At 38.9% G+C, this 10,000-nt stretch overlaps 9 non-coding genes across 9 annotated transcripts; all 9 read right to left on the reverse strand.

Moving 5' to 3' along the window:
* Nucleotides 1–1,817: 1,817 nt before the first annotated feature.
* On the reverse strand, nt 1,818–1,889 carry Trnap-ugg. The gene has a single exon. It is a non-coding gene; the product is annotated as a tRNA-Pro (tRNA).
* Nucleotides 1,890–2,158: 269 nt separating this feature from the next.
* On the reverse strand, nt 2,159–2,230 carry Trnap-cgg. Its single transcript has one exon. It is a non-coding gene; the product is annotated as a tRNA-Pro (tRNA).
* Nucleotides 2,231–3,054: 824 nt separating this feature from the next.
* Trnap-ugg lies at nt 3,055–3,126 on the reverse strand. Its single transcript has one exon. It is a non-coding gene; the product is annotated as a tRNA-Pro (tRNA).
* Nucleotides 3,127–3,936: 810 nt separating this feature from the next.
* On the reverse strand, nt 3,937–4,008 carry Trnap-cgg. The gene has a single exon. It is a non-coding gene; the product is annotated as a tRNA-Pro (tRNA).
* An 844-nt stretch (nt 4,009–4,852) lies between these two features.
* On the reverse strand, nt 4,853–4,924 carry Trnap-agg. Its single transcript has one exon. It is a non-coding gene; the product is annotated as a tRNA-Pro (tRNA).
* A 907-nt stretch (nt 4,925–5,831) lies between these two features.
* Trnap-cgg lies at nt 5,832–5,903 on the reverse strand. The gene has a single exon. It is a non-coding gene; the product is annotated as a tRNA-Pro (tRNA).
* An 835-nt stretch (nt 5,904–6,738) lies between these two features.
* Trnap-agg lies at nt 6,739–6,810 on the reverse strand. The gene has a single exon. It is a non-coding gene; the product is annotated as a tRNA-Pro (tRNA).
* A 918-nt stretch (nt 6,811–7,728) lies between these two features.
* Trnap-cgg lies at nt 7,729–7,800 on the reverse strand. The gene has a single exon. It is a non-coding gene; the product is annotated as a tRNA-Pro (tRNA).
* An 845-nt stretch (nt 7,801–8,645) lies between these two features.
* Trnap-agg lies at nt 8,646–8,717 on the reverse strand. The gene has a single exon. It is a non-coding gene; the product is annotated as a tRNA-Pro (tRNA).
* Nucleotides 8,718–10,000: the final 1,283 nt, after the last annotated feature.

The raw sequence follows: 10,000 nt of genomic DNA on the forward strand, positions 1-10,000 counted from the left end.
CAAGTATCGCTGTTTCACACTGAGCGATCCCAGTGTCATACTATATGGCATGTTGGTCAAGTGTCGTGTAGTATAGCCACGAACTGACCAATGGCTTGTGATAGAAACTAGTAGATGAAAACCCTAAGCCACTTCTTTCTCTCTCTCTCTCTCTCTCTCTCTCTCTCTCTCTCTCTCTCTCTCTTTCTCTCTCTCTCTCTCCACACACACACACATGCATGTTTCTGACTAGGACATTCTTATTTGTTAATTTAACGTCGGGTATAAGAGTATTTTTCTTTTTAATCTGCAAACTGCGTCATCAGGAGATGTATCATGAAAACACTTAACTCTCGCACCCAAAGCGAGAATCATAATCCTAGACGAACGAGTCAACTGTAGCAACCAGCTCAAGAATTAACTGAAAAACATCAATCACTGAAGTTAATTATTGTGGCTCTGTAATAAGAAGTCGCGTGTATGCATGCATGTATGTATGCATGTATGTATGTATGTATGTAAGGAATGTGTCAAGTCCTCATTAAAGGACTGTGATATGCAGGGCGCTGACTGGGAGAACAATGCCTGTCATCGCCACAGATGGAGGAAGCAGGTTAAGGAGGGGATCGACACTTTTGAGAGAGCACGTATCCAGCATGAAGAACTTAAGCGAGCTGCGCGAAAGCGCACATCTCGTATAGTGAATGAGGAAAGCTTGGTCAGCAATGTGTGCAGTCGTGTATGCTTGTCAAGAGCAGGTCTCATTAGCCACCAACGGAGCCGCAAATGCAAAATATAAGTTAGTCCTAGAGCGCACAATGTTCCTGAAGGTCGGCAATGGTCTTCCTCGGTCACGAGTGGACGGCCATCATGTATGTATGTATGTATGTATGTATGTATGAATTTAGCAGCAACGTTCGTCTCTACAGATTTACTCTTTTACTCTTTTACTTGTTTCAGTCATTTGACTGCAACCATGCTGGAGCACCGCCTTTAGTCGAGCAAATCGACCCCGGGACTTATTCTTTGTAAGCCCAGTACTTATTCTATCGGTCTCTTTTGCACCAGCATCGGTTGTCAGGCAATGCTAGGGGGACAAACACAGACACACAAACATATACACATATATATACATATATACGACAGGCTTCTTTCAGTTTCCGTCTACCAAATCCACTCACAAGGCATTGGTCGGCCCGGGGCTATAGCAGAAGACACTCGCCCAAGATGCCACGCAGTGGGATTGAACCCGGAACCATGTGGTTGGTTAGCAAGCTACTTACCACACAGCCACTCCTGCTGTAAATGTAAATTTATTTACATTGTTCTCCAAATCATCAGATATAAAGTCTAGGGTCATATTTTAAAAAGATAAATGGAAAATGCAAAAACATTCTTCTCAAGGAAATATGTTAAAAGAAAAAAGACCATTAGCGGTGCTCCAGCATGGCCACACACATTTGGCTGGAGCACACAAAGGAATAAAATGTTCGCCTGAGAAGGGAAACCGAGACCTTTTCCAACCTTGGAAAGGGACCTCTCGCCACCGGGGAAAGACTTTTCACACGAAGTGGGAGGTGAGGTGAACCAGTTGAAGTTGGGTTGAAACCACGTGCAGCTGGGGGTTAAATGTAATTTTAGTTGCTAGAATCTTTAGTAAAGTCTAACGTTATATATTGTGGCCTTTTTATAAATTTTATTTCCTCTTCTGGTAACTTTGTATAATATCGGATATAATGCTGCTGGAAGAAAATTTAAAAACCACATCAGCATGTGTTTTTAATATGAATCCATGCTCCTCATACAAAATACATTATATAAAAAAAAAGGAGGGAATAGGGCACGTCCGGGATTCGAACCCGGGACCTCTCGCACCCAAAGCGAAAATCATTCCTCTAGACCAACGTGCCGAGTTCTCTTACGGGCTTAATGAGTCAACTGAAAATTATAATTCGCTGGGGTTAAATGTGATTTTAGTTGAGAGAATCTATAGTAAAACCTATCATCGTATTCTTGTGGAATCTTTATAAAATTTAATTTTCTCTTCTAGTTCAAGGTCTGAAATTAGACGTAATGTTGTAGGGAAAAAAATCTGAAAACTAAAACAGGATGGCTAATATGAATCAATGATCCTCATACAAAATATTTTATTAGTAGAGATATAAAAGAAAGCGAACGAGGGCTCGTCCGGGAGTCGAACCCGGGACCTCTCGCACCCGAAGCGAGAATCATACCTCTAGACCAACGAGCCGATTTAGTTACAGAGTCTAATAAATCAACTGAAAAACATGTGTGATACAGCAGTTCGCTACGCAATCCCGTGACTTTGGCTTTAGATCTGGTCTTGCTACACGTCATTTTGATAACGTGTCTTGTAGTGTAGACAAGGACTGACCAATGGTTGTCATAGAAAATGCTAGACTAAAAATTCTAAGTAAATTCTCTAAACACACACACACACCTTTAACTGCAGTGTATGTTAAATTCAAGTCAGGCAAAAAGTTTTTTCTTTAAAATATGTGCAAACTTCTGTGGCATGTATTCTTCTTAATCTATATTTCTCACGAAGATATATCATTAAAACACTTTTAAAAATGAAAAACGGATCGCACAGTTTTCGATCCCCGGATCACTCGCATCCAAAGAGAGAATAACGCCCCTCGACCAACTAGCTAATTGTAACGTGATTATTTGTGGAATATGAATTGAGGATTTTCATTCTCTCCCCCAAGACGCTAAATTCAGCTATACTTTGCTCCAGACGGGCCGTTATGTATCTTGTTGCTCAAGTCATAATAAGTATGAAGCTAGAAGTGTATCTTGGGTACTGGTTTTGCAATTTCCTTATCAATGGTCCATAGATGTCCTCTTTCTCTTGTATATTTCTAACCACAATCGGACCCATGAGGTAGCTTATTTCCCCAACTGAGCATATCTATTCTTCGTGGTCCCACACAACGATATCTGACCGGTTGTGTTTAAAGTGGTGGCGGTTTTAAATTTCAAGTTTCAGCACGTTGTCTAATATGAATCCATGTTCCTCATACTACGTATATCTAAAAAAAAAAAGTTAATGGGCTCGCCCGGGATTCGAACCCGGGACCTCTCGCACCCAAAGCGAGAATCATACCCCTAGACCAACGAGCCAACTGCGTTCGACGGTAAAGAAATCACTTGAAAATATGTATCAGTGAATTTAATTATTGTTGATGTGAAATCAAGTATTTGCATGTTTGTATGTATGTATATATTTATGTACGTGTGTGTGTATGTATGTGTGTATGCATGTATGTATGTATGTATGTATGTATGTATGTATGTATGTATGTATGTATGTATGTATGTATGTATGTATGTATGTATGTATGTATGTATGTATGCATGTGTGTATGTATGTATGTATGTATGTATGTAGCAGCGATATTCGTCTTAATAGATTTAATTATATCTTTCTCCTAATCATAAGACGTCAAGTCTGAGGGAATATTCTAAAAAGATAAACGGAAAAGGCAAAAGCATTCTTCTCAAGGAAATATGTTAAAATCGAAACATCAGTGACTGTGCTCCAGCATGGCCACACATATCAGGCTGGTGCACACAAGGCAATAAAAAGTTTGTCTAGGAGGAGAGACCATGATCTTTTTCACCCATTGAAAGGGACCGCTTGCACCCGAGGAAAGGTTTCTCAGACGTGGTGGGATGTAGGGGTGGACCAGTGGAAGCCGGGGTGGAAGCATTTACACTTGGGGTCTAAATGTAATTTTACTTGCTAGTATCTTTAGTAAAGTTTAACGTTGTATACTTGTGGCTTCCTTACAAATTTAATTTCCTATTGTAGTTACTTGGATAATACTTGTGGGCAATTGGGAAAAATAATCTAAGACCACAACACTATGCTGTTTAATATGAATCCATGCTCTTTGTACAAAATACATTATAAGTAAAAGAAACAAATGAGGGCTCGTCCGGGATTCGAACCCGGGACCTCTCGCACCCGAAGCGAGAATCATACCTCTAGACCAACGAGCCGATTTAGTTACAGAGTCTAATGAATCGACTGAAAAACGTGTGATACAGAAGTTCGCTACGCAATCCCGTGACTTTGGCTTTAGATCCGGTCTTGCTACACGTCATATTGGTCAAGTGTCTTGTAGTGTAGCCACGGACTGACCAATGGTTGTCATAGAAAATGCTCGACAAAAACTCTAAGTAAATTCTCTAAACCCACAGACAGACACACACACACACACCTCTAACTGCGGTGTATTTGTTAATTTAAAGCCAGACAAAAAGTGTTTTCTTTTAAATATGTACAAACTTCTGCGACATGTATTCTTCTTATTAATCTATATTTCTCTCGAAGATGTATCATTAAAACTTTTTATTAAAATAAAGAACGGATCGTACAGGTTTCGATCCCGGGATCACTCGCACCCAAAGAGATAATAATGTCCCTCTCCACGAGCTACCTGAAACGTGATTATTGTGTGAATATAAATTAAGGATTTTCATTCTCTTCCCCAAGACGCTAAATTCAGCTATACTTTGCTCCAGACGGGCCGTTATGTATCTTGTTGCTCAAGTCATAATAGGTATGAAGCTAGAAGTGTATCTTGGGTACTGGTTTTGCAATTTCCTTATCAATGGTCCATAGATGTCCTCTTTCTCTTGTATTCTTCCAAACCGCAACCGGACCCATGAGGTAGCTGATTTCCACAACAGAGCATATCTATTCTTTGTGGTCCCACACAACGATATCTGACCGGTTGTATTTAAAGTGGTGGCGGTTTTAAATTTCAAGTTTCAGCACGTTGTCTAATATGAATCCATGTTCCTCATACTACATATATCTATAAAAAAAAAAAAAGTTGATGGGCTCGTCCGGGACTCGAACCCGGGACCACTCGCACCCTAAGCGAGAATCATACCTCTAGACCAACGAGCCAACTGCGTTCGACGCAAAGAAATCAATTGAAAATGTATCAGTGAATTTAATTATTGTTGATGTGAAATCAAGTATTTGCATGTTTGTATGTATGTATATATTTATGTACGTGTGTGTGTTTTATGTGTGTATGTATTATGTATGTATGTATGTATGTATGTATGTATGTATGTATGTAATGTATGTATGAATGTATGTATGAATGTTGTATTATGTTGTGTATGTATGTATGTATGTATGTATGTATGTATGCATGTATGTATGCATGTATGAATGTATGTATGATGTATGTATGTATGTATGTATGTATGTATGTATGCATGTATGTATGCATGTGTGTATGTTTGTATGTATGTAGCAGCGATATTCGTCTTAATAGATTTAATTATACTTTTCTCCTAATCATAAGACGTAAAGTCTGGAGGAATATTTTAAAAAGATAAACGGAAAAGGCAAAAGCATTCTTCTCAAGGAAATATGTTAAAATCGAAACACCAGTGACTGTGCTCCAGCATGGCCACACATATCAGGCTGGTTCACACAAAGCAATAAAAAGTTTGTCTAGGAGGAGAGGCCGTGATCTTTTGCACTCATTGAAAGGGACCGCTTGCACCCGAGGAAAGGTTTCTCAGACTTGGTGGGATGTAAGGGTGGACAGTGGAAGCCGGGGTGGAAGCCGGGGTGGAAGCCCTTGCACTTGGGGTTTAAATGTAATTTTACTTGCTAGAATCTTAGTAAAGGGTAACGTTGTGTACTTGTGGCCTCTTTACAATTTAATTTCCTATTGTAGTTACTTGGATAATACTTGTGGGCAATTGGGAAAAATAATCTAAGACCACAACACTATGTTGTTTAATATGAATCCATGCTCTTTGTACAAAACATTATAAGTAAAAGAAACAAAAGAGGGCTCGTCCGGGATTCGAACCCGGACCTCCTCGCACCCGAAGCGAGAATCATACCTCTAGACCAACGAGCCGATTTAGTTACAGAGTCTAATGAATCGACTGAAAAACGTGTGATACAGAAGTTCGCTACGCAATCCCGTGACTTTGGCTTTAGATCTGGTCTTGCTACACGTCATATTGGTCAAGTGTCTTGTAGTGTAGCCACGGACTGACCAATGGTTGTCATAGAAAATGCTCGACAAAAACTCTAAGTAAATTCTCTAAACCCACAGACAGACACACACACACCTCTAACTGCGGTGTATTTGTCAATTTAAAGGCAGACAAAAAGTGTTTTCTTTTAAATATGTGCAAACTTCTGTGGCATGTATTCTTCTTATTAATCTATATTTCTCTCGAAGATGTATCATTAAAACTTTTTATTAAAATAAGAACGGATCGTACAGGTTTCGATCCCGGGATCACACGCACCCAAAGAGATAATAATGTCCCTCGACCAACGAGCTACCTGAAACGTGATTATTTGTGGATATAAATTAAGGATTTTCATTCTCTTCCCCAAGACGCTAAATTCAGCTATACTTTGCTCCAGACGGGCCGTTATGTATCTTGTTGCTCAAGTCATAATAGGTATGAAGCTAGAAGTGTATCTTGGGTACTGGTTTTGCAATTTCCTATCAATGGTCCATAGATCCTCTTTCTCTGTTATTCTTCCAAACCACAACCGGACCCATGAGGTAGCTGATTTCCACAACAGAGCATATCTATTCTTTGTGGTCCCACACAACGATATCTGACCGGTTGTATTTAAAGTGGTGGCGGTTTTAAATTTCAAGTTTCAGCACGTTGTCTATATGAATCCATGTTCCTCATATACTACATATCTATAAAAAAAAAAAAGTTGATGGGCTCGTCCGGGACTCGAACCCGGGACCACTCGCACCCTAAGCGAGAATCATACCTCTAGACCAACGAGCCAACTGCGTTCGACGGCAAAGAAATCAATTGAAAATATGTATCAGTGAATTTAATTATTGTTGATGTGAAATCAAGTATTTGCATGTTTGTATGTATGTATATATTTATGTACGTGTGTGTGTATTTATGTGTGTATGTATGTATGTATGTATGTATGTATGTATGTATGTATGTATGTATGTATGTATGTATGAATGTATGTATGAATGTATGTATGTATGTATGTATGTATGTATGTATGTATGTATGTATGTATGCATGTATGTATGCATGTATGAATGTATGTATGAATGTATGTATGTATGTATGTATGTATGTATGTATGCATGTATGTATGCATGTGTGTATGTTTGTATGTATGTAGCAGCGATATTCGTCTTAATAGATTTAATTATACTTTTCTCCTAATCATAAGACGTAAAGTCTGGAGGAATATTTTAAAAAGATAAACGGAAAAGGCAAAAGCATTCTTCTCAAGGAAATATGTTAAAATCGAAACACCAGTGACTGTGCTCCAGCATGGCCACACATATCAGGCTGGTTCACACAAAGCAATAAAAAGTTTGTCTAGGAGGAGAGGCCGTGATCTTTTGCACTCATTGAAAGGGACCGCTTGCACCCGAGGAAAGGTTTCTCAGACGTGGTGGGATGTAAGGGTGGACCAGTGGAAGCCGGGGTGGAAGCCGGGGTGGAAGCCCTTGCACTTGGGGTTTAAATGTAATTTTACTTGCTAGAATCTTTAGTAAAGGGTAACGTTGTGTACTTGTGGCCTCTTTACAAATTTAATTTCCTATTGTAGTTACTTGGATAATACTTGTGGGCAATTGGGAAAAATAATCTAAGACCACAACACTATGTTGTTTAATATGAATCCATGCTCTTTGTACAAAATACATTATAAGTAAAAGAAACAAAAGAGGGCTCGTCCGGGATTCGAACCCGGGACCTCTCGCACCCGAAGCGAGAATCATACCTCTAGACCAACGAGCCGATTTAGTTACAGAGTCTAATGAATCGACTGAAAAACGTGTGATACAGAAGTTCGCTACGCAATCCCGTGACTTTGGCTTTAGATCTGGTCTTGCTACACGTCATATTGGTCAAGTGTCTTGTAGTGTAGCCACGGACTGACCAATGGTTGTCATAGAAAATGCTCGACAAAAACTCTAAGTAAATTCTCTAAACCCACAGACAGACACACACACACCTCTAACTGCGGTGTATTTGTCAATTTAAAGGCAGACAAAAAGTGTTTTCTTTTAAATATGTGCAAACTTCTGTGGCATGTATTCTTCTTATTAATCTATATTTCTCTCGAAGATGTATCATTAAAACTTTTTATTAAAATAAAGAACGGATCGTACAGGTTTCGATCCCGGGATCACACGCACCCAAAGAGATAATAATGTCCCTCGACCAACGAGCTACCTGAAACGTGATTATTTGTGGAATATAAATTAAGGATTTTCATTCTCTTCCCCAAGACGCTAAATTCAGCTATACTTTGCTCCAGACGGGCCGTTATGTATCTTGTTGCTCAAGTCATAATAGGTATGAAGCTAGAAGTGTATCTTGGGTACTGGTTTTGCAATTTCCTTATCAATGGTCCATAGATGTCCTCTTTCTCTTGTATTCTTCCAAACCACAACCGGACCCATGAGGTAGCTGATTTCCACAACAGAGCATATCTATTCTTTGTGGTCCCACACAACGATATCTGACCGGTTGTATTTAAAGTGGTGGCGGTTTTAAATTTCAAGTTTCAGCACGTTGTCTAATATGAATCCATGTTCCTCATACTACATATATCTATAAAAAAAAAAAAAAAAGTTGATGGGCTCGTCCGGGATTCGAACCCAGGACCTCTCGCACCCTAAGCGAGAATCATACCCCTAGACCAACGAGCCGACTTCGGAAGAGTTGCTAATGAATCGACTGAAAAACATAATTCACTAACGTTAACTTCTCTAGGTAAAGCCATGGCTGTGTGATTAGAAGTTGTCTACGCAATCTTACGATTTCGGTCTTACTATACAGCATCTTGCTCAAGTGTCTTGTACTTTGTCATGAACTGACCAATGGCTTGTGGCGAAAACTGGTAGACAGAAACACTAAATAAATTGTCTATACTCACCTACACAAGCTCACACGTACCTTTGACCACGACATCCGTATTTGTTAAGTAAAGTAATGGTTTTTTTTTTAAATAACATCTGCAAAATACAACTACCTGTAGGCTATTTATTAACACATATTTCTCATATATATTTCATTAAATCATATTTAAAAAGAAAAAGATAACGGTTCGTCTAGGATTCGTACCCATGACTACTACATGATAATTTTTTAGAAGCTGAAATTACCCTGCCAAAACCCCGCTGCGGTCGCAATCGGCGCTGACAAGGCCCATGGTTATTTCGCGGAAATTATAAAACCCATTAATCATTCTATTTCAGTTGTCAATGCTAAAGAGATTTTTTTCTTAGTGTTTAAATCATAAAACTACTTTTGAGTACAAGATAAAACAGACATCCATACATACTTTACTTTTTCTTTCTTTCACAATTAATAATAACAAGAGCACTCAGAAAGTGCAAACCTCTGCCAAGGCAACATCAACGTCATCTCAACGATTAGCCAGAGATGATTTTTAAAATGAGAATATCTCAAATAAACTCGACTGCTCTCACAAACGAGAATACTAAAAATGAACCCGACAGCTCTCAAAAATTAAGTGAAAGTAAAAACAGGAAAAATAATCCAGAATCCTCGTCATACGAGGTGTGAGAGGGGAACCGCTCGCACCAGGGATATTAACTGTTATTTTGCTAGAATCTATATTAAACACTAACGTATTATAATAAGTTTAATTTCCTCTTATAGTTACAAGGTATGATATCAGGTGCAATGTTATAGGGAAAAATAATCTGAAACAGGATCCTTGTACCGGATCGATCTCAAAATCTGGTCGGTTTGTGCCAAACATCATTGAAAGTTTCATCCAAATCCATCCAGCGGTTCTTGAAATATCTTGTCCACGGACAAACAAACAAATACGACTGAAAACAATACCTCCGCTTTTGGTAAGGGGGAGGTAATAAATACAGTGTACTGTCTGTGACCATATCGTAAATTTCATAAATTTATACTGGTTCTTTATTTATCATTTCGAGAAGATGATCACGGCGGG

This window comes from Octopus sinensis, unplaced genomic scaffold, assembly GCF_006345805.1.
Source record: "Octopus sinensis unplaced genomic scaffold, ASM634580v1 Contig18252, whole genome shotgun sequence".
Lineage (NCBI taxonomy): Eukaryota > Metazoa > Mollusca > Cephalopoda > Octopoda > Octopodidae > Octopus > Octopus sinensis.